We start from the raw sequence: 12,044 nt of genomic DNA on the forward strand, positions 1-12,044 counted from the left end.
TAAAGTCGACTCCGATCCGATTGGCTGGCGCGCGGCTTGCATAAATCTGCATGCTTTGACAAATCAGACGTTAGACAGGAGATGGCTCCGTGGATAATGGGTGATGCTCAGACTACGCCCGATCCGGAACTAGGCACAAACATACGGTCATTCATCAGCAAATTTTCAAAAATTAGAGACTCTACTACTTATTTTGATTCAACAAACGTCCTATGGAAGAGTTTATACGACAGTAGTGTATGAACAAAATGTTCAAATCCACACGGTAGGAGTGATGTACCGAGGAGAAAATTTATCGTCGATTCGCAGCTCCCGCGATTTTCTACAAACCATCCAAATAATGTCAAAGGGCGAGTCGAAAATCTGGCCAAAATTTCTCTTCTAAAGATTTTATCGAAAAGATCTTTGTGTATGAAGAAGCGTACATTTTCCTTTTCAAAATGTACTTCGTCAGAAAAAAAATATTGGAGACTAGTCCAAAAGAGAACCCAAAAGTAGAAAAACGACTGTATAACTTTTTTTACAACAATAGTAAATTCTTTCACGTAGAAAAAAATACAAAACCTCAACTTTAACTTTATTCACAGTGATTTTAGCAGGAACAGACTGCAAATCATCGAGACAGATACGTTCAAAAAATGTAATAACCTAGTAAGAATGTAAGTATACAGATTGTTTTTTTGTGTGTTTTGTTCAAGAATAATTATGAAATAATTGTAATTTGTTTTTCTGTGAAATTGTACAGAAGACGGATAGTGCCACTCAATGAGTGTGAATATATTTTTTGGGTGCGTGTGAAAATATTTTTTTTGTACAGCGGCCGCCACATAAAAAAGTGTGGTAGGCCTATATTCTTTTGTACGTGTGAAAATATGTTTTATTGTACAGCGGCCGCCACTTATTATGACGACTTATGTGGCGGCTGACACTTATTATCTGACGGCCGCCACATAATAAGTGGCGACTGCTGTACAAAAAAATATTTTCACACGCACCAAAAAAATATTTTCACACTCATTGGGTGGCACTCAAGGGCGGATCCAGGGGGGGGGGGGGCCAAAGGGGGCCATGCCCCCCCCCCCCAAACGAAACCAATTTTTTTTTTTTTTATGTGACATCGCAATAAAGGCAGGCAATCTTTTCCACAAAAAAACATTGGTTAAAGTGGTCAGAAATTGCCTCAGATTGCACCACAGAGCATCTAGAATCCAAAAATGTTTCGGGGCCCACGCCGTTATTTTTTGGACCCACTTTTTTGGGGGACCAAATTTTTTTTGGCCCCCCCCCCAAAATTGTGTTCTGGATCCGCCCTGGTGGCACTATCCGTCTTCCGTGAAATTGGCTATGGAAACTTGCTTGAAATAAGAATTGAAGGCCAGTTGCCTTTGATGGGACCATTTACATTTCCATGTGAAACATGAAAATATAACTAAAGAGTTATTTTAAGTCAAACTGTTTAACTTAAGAAAGGCTCGAAAAGGACGGAGGGGGCGGCCACTACGCCTCTCCATGTATATTTTCGCTTACATCGTCGCTATTCAATTTTTTAATCAGCCTCAAGCCCCAAACTAATGGATGCTATTGTTTTTGTTAACTCGTCAGCTCCAGCTACCTGTGCATTTCAAATAATAACTATTTTTGTACGCGAAAGTTGAATATCCCTGATGAAATAACACTCAAACATCTGTACATCTAGTACACTCTTAAAATACATTTTCATTTTCTACACTGAACTGCCAAGGCATCAATGTAAATGGTTTTATTTTTGTCATGTTTTAATTTTGTCCTTGTCACTCAAAACATGAATCGTAAAAAACAAATTTATCTTCTTCATACATGATGAAAAACATTGTTTCACGTGTAACGGAGACACCAAATTTGGTGTCCCCGTTACACGTTACACGTCTTTTTTGGTTAAAAATATCTCCATGATTACACTTCAAAAGTTTGAAATTCATTTATTTCATAATAAAGTAATTGATAAGATTACATACTCAAGAAACTGAGACATTTTAATGAAACACTTAAGATTATATGGAACATAAAAATTACTGAATTCACGTCACGTATGTTTCAGCCCCATAGACCGTGCGTGCATTTAGTTCGTCTTCTCACGCATGCGCAATAGCTTCCTCCGCGTCGTCGGCATGCAAACAGCGCTAGTAGACGACGCACTGAACGATTGGTTTTCATGTCTTAAAGTGTATCCTTTTCAAACGTACTACAAAGATGAATCAAACCAAATATTATCAGTAGACCAGTGAAAAAAGATATATATTGTCTCTACAGTGTGGTAACGGCGCTAAAATCTTTTTCAAATGTATAAAAAAAATACGTTTTTAGGCAAATAAAAAAAAAATAAGTCGGTCTCTGGTCAGTGCGCGCGTCGATTTTAATCATGCGCGTCAATCTTTTTTTTTTCCAAAATGTTCCGCGGTAGCTCCAACAGCGCCCTCTATTGCTGCACCTCCTCAATTTTTTCTACCTAAGAGCACCAAGGAATGGGAAATTGCACCAAGGCAAATGATCGAGAGCACCAAGGCAAATTATGGAGGACACCAATGTACATGAGGACACCAAAAAAGCAAAAACCCCACCTTGTCTGTACAATCCAAGCTTGAAGAAAAAAAAAAAAAAAAAAAAAAGCCGCGTCGCCGCGTCAATTCCGGAACTTTGGTCTGACCAGAGACCGAATTTTTTTTGGTTTTTTTGGCCTTATGGACAAAACCTTACAAAATGAAACAGAAAAACATCGTGTGTTTTTGAGTTTGGTTGTGACATTTGGACAATCTGCCGGGTTTACCTCAGATCAGCCGTAGTACCATCGGAAAGGATGATAGATCATCTCCATTTCACAGGTGATTTAATGTAAGAAGGAAACCTGTAGCTTATAAAAATCGTCATTTTTCGAGTAAACCCCTTTTGAATGCTTCGTGCACAAATAGACTGGTCTCCAGTGCCCTCTATGATCGTACTTAACTGCATTTTAGGGGCGGGAACCAGTCAGTTGTAAATCGTTTCGACTATGTATACATTTCCAACGCGTCGATCGAAAGTACAGTCCAGAGAATACAAACGGAGCGTGGCGTTTCTAGCCATGTTTACGGGTCAGATCCAGGGGTCCGTGTACAGTGACGCCGTGCACAATAACGTTACATTCAACGTAAAAACGTATCACGTGAGACCTTACTTTTCCCATTCAAACGGTTTCCGACTGACTTAAATGATATTTATACATCGCACGTGCCGTGGCATCCCTCATCATTTGTCAGTGAAGACAAGTTTACAGATACTCGGCAAAACTTAAGCGTTATCCCCTAAACTGTCGCCTGTTTTGAATTTGAGACCCAATGCTTTTGTACGACACGGACAAACAAAAATTTGGCAGCAAATACTCTCTGCTAATGATACGCAAAGGTTTGCAAATGTGACATTGATTGCCTTAAATTCCTGTCCACGTGGAAAGAAAAAAATATTTCGTTATAAAAAGTTATTCGAGCGTGATGTTGACCGATACTTCAGTGGGTCAAACTGCGACAGCAGGCATCCATGTTTGCTAATTATCAGTATTTCATACTTTGAGTGCGCATGCGCGCATGCTAAATGAGCGGCTGAAACATACGTGACGAGTAATGGGGACTTCAACCTCTAAATATTGAAATAATCGCTATTTTGTGCAATATATCCATCTGAAAATGTCTAAATATAGAAGATTAAGTGTCATTTATTAGCTTATGAAAGTTAAATAATTTAGAAATGTTCAAAGAAAGCTAACAGATTTATGGCACAAAATGATATTTTGCTTCACACTGTAATGGACATTAATTTTGGGGGACACTGTCTTGTTACACGTCAAAAAACTAGCAACTTATGTACGCTGCATTTCTTAAGCCTTCTCATTGAAAATTGAAATGTTGATAATAGACACAAGAATCTTCACTGTTTTATCTATATATGAAAGTTTGACGTTTTAGATGAAAACCAACAGAAATATATGGCACAAATAAGTCACCAATTTCACGTGTAACTGGAACGGTGTCCATGTTACACGTGAAACCAGGTTTTTCGTCATGTAAGAAGAAAATCAAGTCCGAAAATGAAGATATAAGATCAACCAGTCCTACAAATTTATACTGCAAAGGTTAAAGAAAATATTTTGCACCCAAACATATTTAACTTTAACAATGTCACACTTTGCACCTGGAATGACCCATGTACATGTAAATTATCAATGGGCAAAGTTACGCCTACCTGTGTTGGAAAATTGACATTTTGTGACAAACGTACGTATGCCCCCTATTTTCATCAACTTGGTGTCAAAATAACTGCAAGACATGAACAAACCTGTCAGGGAAATTTGGCACGATTTAAAAAGAGCTGAGCGACGATTACAGTGAAAATGTACAAATTAATTAGTCTGACCTAAAATCACTCTTTAGTTATAATTATTTTCATGTTCTGTAAGTGCCAAGGCATCAATATAATACGGTTTTCATTTTCTTCTCTATCGTTGCGTTGCAACGTTATCAGCCGGAAAAGGAACAGGAAGTGGGTGACGGACGCGCCCCTTCCGCGCTTTTCTCGCCGATCTTAACTAGTCTGATCTAAAATCACTCTTTTATTCTATTATCTACAAGTGCCAAGCTATCAAGCAAAACTGGTTTCTTTCTTGTTCTTAAAATTTTGATTAAATGTAAAATTGGCCCCATTTGGCTTGGCGCCAATGAGCCTCAGTCTGATCAAGCGAAACTTAAGACTGGCCATTCTGTGATCATGGTCGATGATAATATGCTATGGGATCATAAGGGGATTTGTTCCCGAAATTCTGATTAAACGATATCCAGCTCTCCATTTATAAGAAAAATCATCTCACGAACGCTTTAATGCTTGACAGTCACAACAGTTAAGGACATCATTCATCTCCGTGTGTGTGACGCCTACCGCTTTGCTCACTCCAAATGCGAATATACATGTACCATTCAATGTATTCTCATATTTAATGTGTTTGTTATTTTGTTCCCTTCGACAGAAACTTAGATGAAAACTCAATATCGGAAATACAACCTAGAGGGTTTGCAGGACCGAAAAATGTTAACTACATGTAAGCCACAATTCATTTTCTAGTTTGGTTGGTGTGGTGTGGTGTGGTGTGGTACATGTGTGTGGTTGGTGGGTGGGTGTGTGTGTGGTGGTGAGCTTGTCTTACATACGCAGTGTGGACTTCCGAACAAAAGACGTCCACATAATGTAGGTAGCACCGACGTTGTGTGGACTTGCCCCACGTCCACACAGTGTTTCCCCATTTCTGGAAAACAGGTTTAGAGGCATTTTTGGGTTAGGTTTATCTGTAGCAGAATGAAGAGAAACACTAAAGGGAATCATAGAAAAAAAATTGGGTTGAAAGAGTTTTCACAGTTTGAGAAAAATGAGTTTTTTCACTGGTTTTTCTTAACTACACGAAAGCAATGGAAAGTCCACACTAGTCATGTGAAACAAGTATGTGTGTGTGTGGGTGTGTGTGTGTGTGTGGTGTGGTGTGGTGTGGTGTGGTGCGTGTACAAACACTGCCTTGTGGGGTACCGGAACAATGGGACGTACCCCACAAGGAATGCCCACCGACTTGCGGGGTACCGTTTTGGTACCCCACAAGTTTTTCACGAAATAGATCTATGGATTTTACTCAAAAAAATAGGAATTTCCAAGGTTGGTTGATCTGTCGCAATGGAAGAGTTTTAGAAAAGGGATATTAAGTCCGAATTTCAGCCCAGGAAATTAACCATGATTAAAATAAGAGCATTTTGACATAAGTGTGCAATGTTGCAAAATTTTAGTACACGAGAACAAAGGAAGTACCCCACTCCTATGCCTATGTAAGCGTGGGTGTTTTTTCGTGGTGTGGTGAGTTTGTCTTACATACGCAGTGTGGACTTCCGAACAAAAGACGTCCACATAATGTAGGTAGCACCGACGTTGTGTGGACTTACCCCACGTCCACACAGTGTTTCCCCATTTCTGGAAAACAGGTTTAGAGGCATTTTTGGGTTAGGTTTATCTGTAGCAGAATGAAGAGAAACACTAAAGGGAATCATAGAAAAAAAATTGGGTTGAAAGAGTTTTCACAGTTTGAGAAAAATGAGTTTTTTCACTGGTTTTTCTTAACTACACGAAAGCAATGGAAAGTCCACACTAGTCATGTGAAACAAGTATGGGTGTGTGTGGGTGGGGTGTGGTGTGGTGTGGTGTAAACATTTCGCTTTTGCACTGAAAAGATTTGGATGCTAGGGCATTTTATTTCCTACTACTGTGAGCTAGAATTTTCAACATACAAGCGCCTCAGTCCGAAAGGAGGATAAATCCCATACTTTAATTGAGGGGTTCGCATCCATTTGAAATCAATATTGTGTGTAAGATTACAATCAACTATTTTGGGCTTTTTTCAATTATTCCAATCTTGACAGAAATAAGAGTATTATAGAACAGACTGAAGAGTGCAAGATAGCGATATTAGAATCATATTAGTTAGTCGACCATTAGTTTTTTATCCTAAATATCAGTTAAGCTATTAGGCAGAAAGATTAATTTCTCGCCACTTGCTGAGTGGATGTTGACCTGTCTCCGATTTTAATTTTTAGGCGTATGTCTATGACCAAGTTTGAAGAACTAGGACCAGACAACACAGAAGGATTACAAGTCTTGGACTTGTAAGTACAAACATCTACGGTTTCCCTTTTGGTTGACAACCCGATCACCATTTCATAATTCTTATAATACATCTTTATTTCTTTCCGCATTTCCTTTTTTTTTCTGATCAGCAAGTTTTCTTCGCATTGTGTGGGACATTGCTTAGGGTATCAGTTTGGATCCCCGAGCTCACAGACAATTGACTTTTAGTTTCGATGTTACGGGAAATGCAATGAGAATCGAATGTAACGTAAAAACAGAAGCATTTTACTACAAACAAATTATAAAATGTTTAGTGAGGGATGGCAAGCACAAACAACGATATTATGACGTCATCATCCGAAATGACGCTCCCGAGCGGCACGTCAAAGAAAATTGAACTTTTTTGAATCTAAAACGATTCGCCAAAATTTTACTCAATTGCCCATAGATACTATTTTAGGATTTGGGCAAACGACTTTGCGAGGTTTCAAGGGGAGAATATGAAACTGATCAATTGTCTTTTTTGAAATTAAAGTCACCATTTAATCCGTATCCTTGTGTCGATGTTCAAGGCCCACATGATATCAAGTACAATATTGACATTGGGCTACCTAATGCTGTGACGCCATCAAACCCGAAGTTATAGGTCTTATCAGTAAACACACCTAAACATTCGTAGTAAATTTTATATTTTCTTTTCACTTATGTATAGTGGCTTATTTACTGAACAAGAGTTTTGGTGCATCTTCTTTCGTTTTTAATTTCGTTTAAACAGATGGATGGAATTTTGTCACTTGAAGGTGTTGCGGCCACATACCTTTGGGAGAATCCCCAAGCTGATTGTTTTGTAAGCATTGATCCAGTGACTCTTGATGGAACATTACGGTGATGTGTTTTCAAAAGAAAAATTATTTCGAATCGTAAAAGTGAACTTCAATATGACACAATCAAATAAAAAAGTAAACTAGCGCTGACTAACAGTAGATTGAAAGTTTGCATAAGCGTTCGTGGCTACTACATCAGATGCATGAAGAGGGGCATCAGCATACAAGGTTAATATAGGGGTACATGTCCAGTGAAAATAAAAATTGGTGATCAATTAATTATCAATGGCATGGTCGTCGCCAGGATTTCAAAATTCTTCGCTTTTTAAACAAATTCTCCATTTTTCATTTTCTGAGCGTGGGCAGGGGACAGTGGCGTACGCAGGATTTTTTCAAGGGGGGTGTTTCAAAATTGGATGTCGTCATTTATGACGCTAGAAATGAAGATGGTAAATTGTGTTGGCGCCAGAAATAAAAAATAGTATCAGTGGGCTAAACTTTACGCTTAAATAAAAGTCAGGAGTTTATGTTGGCGCCAGAAATAAAAGAGGGTATATTTGGACGGGTTAAACTCGAAGGGCCGGGAACCCACGACCATCAGTTATCTTTTTGAGCTAAAGCATAGTAAATCGGGAAAAAAAGTGTTCTGTGTCTTAAGAGTATGATGAACATATGAGTAAAGGGGTCAATGTGGGCAGTCCCCTCCCTCAACAGCATTTAAACCAAAAAAAAGAAGAAATTCAAGAAAAAAAGTGACACGGGCTGCGGAAGTGCTAGGATCTGTTCTTGTTATTGTCTAAAATCACTCAGCTTCGTCCCCTGGATCTCATGATTCTCATCCGTTGGGAATCTTTGTGTAAACCGCCCCCACCCCTAAGGCCAAACTTCAGATACAGGATACATATGCGCTCTGGTCACAGGAGCGGATTCAGACTGCCATTTGCCGGGGGGCCTAGAATTATTGTAATGAAGGGTCCAGGACCTGCGAAGCCCTTACGGCGTGGGGTCCGGGGCCCGCTTAAGGGCCCCGGGAAAAAATGGGATTTTAGATGCTCTGTGGTGCAATCTGAGGCGATTCCTGGCCACTTCCACCGTTTAGAAAACGTTTTAAACATCGAAAATTCCATTTAAATTTGTTATGTTTTTTTTGTTGTTTATAAAGTTTGTTACGTACTCAAAGTTGAGAACCATGTTCCATCTCCGTATTTTTTCACAATTTTCTATTTTGGAAAGGGATTTATGCCACTTAAGGTACAAAATGGTGGGGGCACCGCTAGGGTGAAATTATAGCATAGAGGGAATTTGAATCCCGGGACATACCGTTATTTCGTTTTACCGTTTTGGATTTCCTCAAAAACAAAAACAGTAAACGAATCATCGACCGTTTTGTCGTTTTATAGTGTTATAAGACGACAAGCGGTATTAAGATAAATACGGTTTCTCCGTTTTATAAGTTTAGTAAAATTCATTATAGCATAACGATCAATGATTTTTGTTTTACAGATTACACAAATACAGACTTTTTTTTTATTCCAGTGTCATGGTTAACAGTCCGTGGTGCATTTTGTGGCGGTGGGCAAGGGGGTGGAGGGGGACCATTACATGTTTTACACGAAGAAGTGTTACCTCAGCATAATTAATGCGTGATGTGATTCCTGGCGCGGACCCTGACCCCTTTCTCATGCGATTCAGTCAAGTTGGTGGGGCTTAAAGAGTTCCAAGCAATATGGCGCTAGAAAACTTCAAGGGAGGACATTACTTTTCACAATGGAAACAGGATGGTAATAAGACGTTTGATGAAGTTGCAGACATTTTGAAGGAAACTGGGGTTCAAGTCGACGCGGCTCTTCAATAGCCAATTCGCAAATTTTGTCGTGAGAACGAAATGTAAGGAGCGGGGCCCAGGCAATGAGTCGATCCCAAGGGCGCATTAATTAACATTCCGGTGCATTGCTTAATTGCCGAACCTAAAATCAAAAAATGGTCGGTAAGACTATTGACCGTTTTGTCATTGTCATGATTTTGTAAAACAACACTCTAAAAATAAAGCAACTAACCGTTTATCGCTTTCTACAATTAAAAACAACAACAAAAAGTATTTTGTGTGTGTGACTTAATACCGTTTGACCGTTTTACAAAACTGTAAAACGAGAAAACGGTCAATGGTTCGTTTACTGTTTTTGTTTTTGAGGAAATCCAAAACAGTAAAACGAAATAACGGTATGTCCCGTGATTAATTTGGCCGGAGGACCAATGCGAGCGCGGAGCGCGAAGCACTTACGGCGTGGGGTCCGGGGCCCGCTTAAGGGCCCCGGGAAATTTTGGATCGTAGATGATCTGTGGTGCAATCTGAGGCGTTTCCTGGCCACTTTCCCCTGTTTTTTTTAGCAGAAGTTTTTTAAATTATAAGGGGATATTTTGTTTCATTTGTTTCAAATACATATTGGCCTATATACTCTTGCTCTTAAGTGTCTTCTGTATTCAAAGCTTAAAGTTGAGAACATGCACATAATTTGTAATTGTTCCGCGCTCGGTCACATAACTCTCTTTTCCCCTCATATTTTTACATGGCAAAGGGGGGTGTTTAACAGCCAAAACACCCCCCCTGCGTACGCGCCTGGCAGGGGAGCATTTGCCCTACCCCCCATCAAATTAACAGCAATATGGCTTCGCACCTCTTATTTCTTTTCTTTTTTGTTTTCCTCCCCCTTTTTGGGGGGAGGGAGGGGCAAGCCCCCTCCCCGTACGCACCCCTCGATCCTTATGAGTGCCTTTTTAAGAATTGTTGACATAAGTTTCTGTTGTGTATTATTCAGAATACTTACTGGGTGTCACGTGGAGGAAATTCAACCTGGTGTGTTTCTAGATTCGACGAAAGAGCATATTTCTTACAAACGCATGAACGCTCTGTAAGTAGTGGTATGAAAAAGACCGACGTGACTTACAGAAGAAAGATTCATTACAAAGTAATGTAACAGAAAATTCAGCTGCCCTTTGATATAAAAGCAGTGTTGAAGTTAAGCTTAGTAACACATGTGGAAGTGGCATTTGATTATCCCTAGCCTTTTGTATACCCCCCCCCCCCTCCCGGGTAATCCATGGCAGACGTGCGTTATTGAAACTTAATGTGACCTGTCGCAACGAAATGAGCTTAAAGTTGGAAATTGCCATTTTGCAGTACAACGGGGCAAAGCCAACAATTGAAGGGATTTTTCCCCCAGGTGAAAGGTTTTTTTCCCCTGTAAGTCTTCTTTTACCTTAGTTTCTCCATTTTTGGGGTTCTGTCAAACATCCGTAAAACCTATTTCCTTCCCATTTTATTACTTTACTGTTCATTTTATTTCAGTGTACCACAAGTAGGCTAACAGGATTATAAAATGTCATTTCCTCAAGAATTAGTTTTACTACGTACTTCAAGAAAGCTGATGGTATATATTTCCATTACTGAACTCACTACCCCTACACATTATACCACGGGAAAACTCTTTTTCTCCAGAATCTAGATAAATAAATATGTCACTTACATAAGGTCGGACTTAAGCTCATAATTTCGTGACTTTTCACCTCATATTTCGATAACATAATTATGTGGACACAATGGGAGGGCGCTATAGATTGACGGGGTACGTCAAACGCTTTTGTTAGACTTCTGTCTTGAATACTGTATTTTCATTGGCCTAGAACGATCACGTGTTAAGTTTATAAAAAGTCATGGCACACTCTCTGTGGGATATCACGTAAATGATATCCCACAGGCCAGGAGTGTGCTTTGATTTTGTACGTACGGTACGTACGGGGTGAAACGCTTGTACCGTTGGTACCCACGCTATTTTCACCATTATTTCACACATGAGTGGGAGCAGCGAACTAGCAGACGATCAGCTGTTTCGGGCACTATACGCGACATGCTTGTGAATTGACGTTCGATTGTCATGATTGTTGTGTTTACTGCTGTTTGTTTTCGTGTATTCAAAGTCCAAAGAATCCAAGACAGAGGTATAACAAAACAATTGTTGACTGCTGTGATGTGGGATATGACGCATAGCACCATCGGGTGCTATGCCGGCTGCGCCCCTCGGGTGTTCAAAACATCATAACCCACATCATAGCAGTCAACAATTGTTAATTGAATTAACCTTCATTTACCGATTGCAAATATCGCCCCTCCTATTGTGTCCGCCATATAGGCCTACCTAGAAAAAGCGAATAAACATAAGGGAGATTAGTGTGTTTTGAATTTCAGTAGAAGGCCCTTTAAATTGTTTGCAGCAATTTGATAAGTTGTTCATTCAATATTTCTTTTGAACGTTTTAAAGTTCTTTCAGCGAAAACAAACTACAGCGGATCTATCCGGGTGCGTTTCATGGAGTAAAAAGTGTCACAGAGCTGTAAGTATTTTATTTGTTTACACAAGAGCGACATTATATGAAAGATGCATCGCACTTCTTTTGATTACAAAACTGAATGACGTCTCCCCTTTGTTCTAACTCAGTTGTCAGATTTTTTTAATCACTAATCACCTGATCAAGTCCATTCTAATTTGACAAAAGCTTTCGA

General features: G+C 39.5%; 1 long non-coding RNA gene across 1 annotated transcript; it reads left to right on the top strand.

Moving 5' to 3' along the window:
• The first annotated feature begins 5,029 nt into the window (after positions 1-5,029).
• On the top strand, positions 5,030-10,390 carry LOC119722168. Its single transcript, XR_005270424.1, has 4 exons — positions 5,030-5,101; positions 6,633-6,701; positions 7,439-7,510; positions 10,304-10,390. It is a non-coding gene; the product is annotated as an uncharacterized LOC119722168 (long non-coding RNA).
• Positions 10,391-12,044: the final 1,654 nt, after the last annotated feature.

Source organism: Patiria miniata, unplaced genomic scaffold (genome assembly GCF_015706575.1).
Source record: "Patiria miniata isolate m_02_andy unplaced genomic scaffold, ASM1570657v1 HiC_scaffold_14, whole genome shotgun sequence".
NCBI classification, from domain to species: Eukaryota; Metazoa; Echinodermata; class Asteroidea; order Valvatida; family Asterinidae; genus Patiria; species Patiria miniata.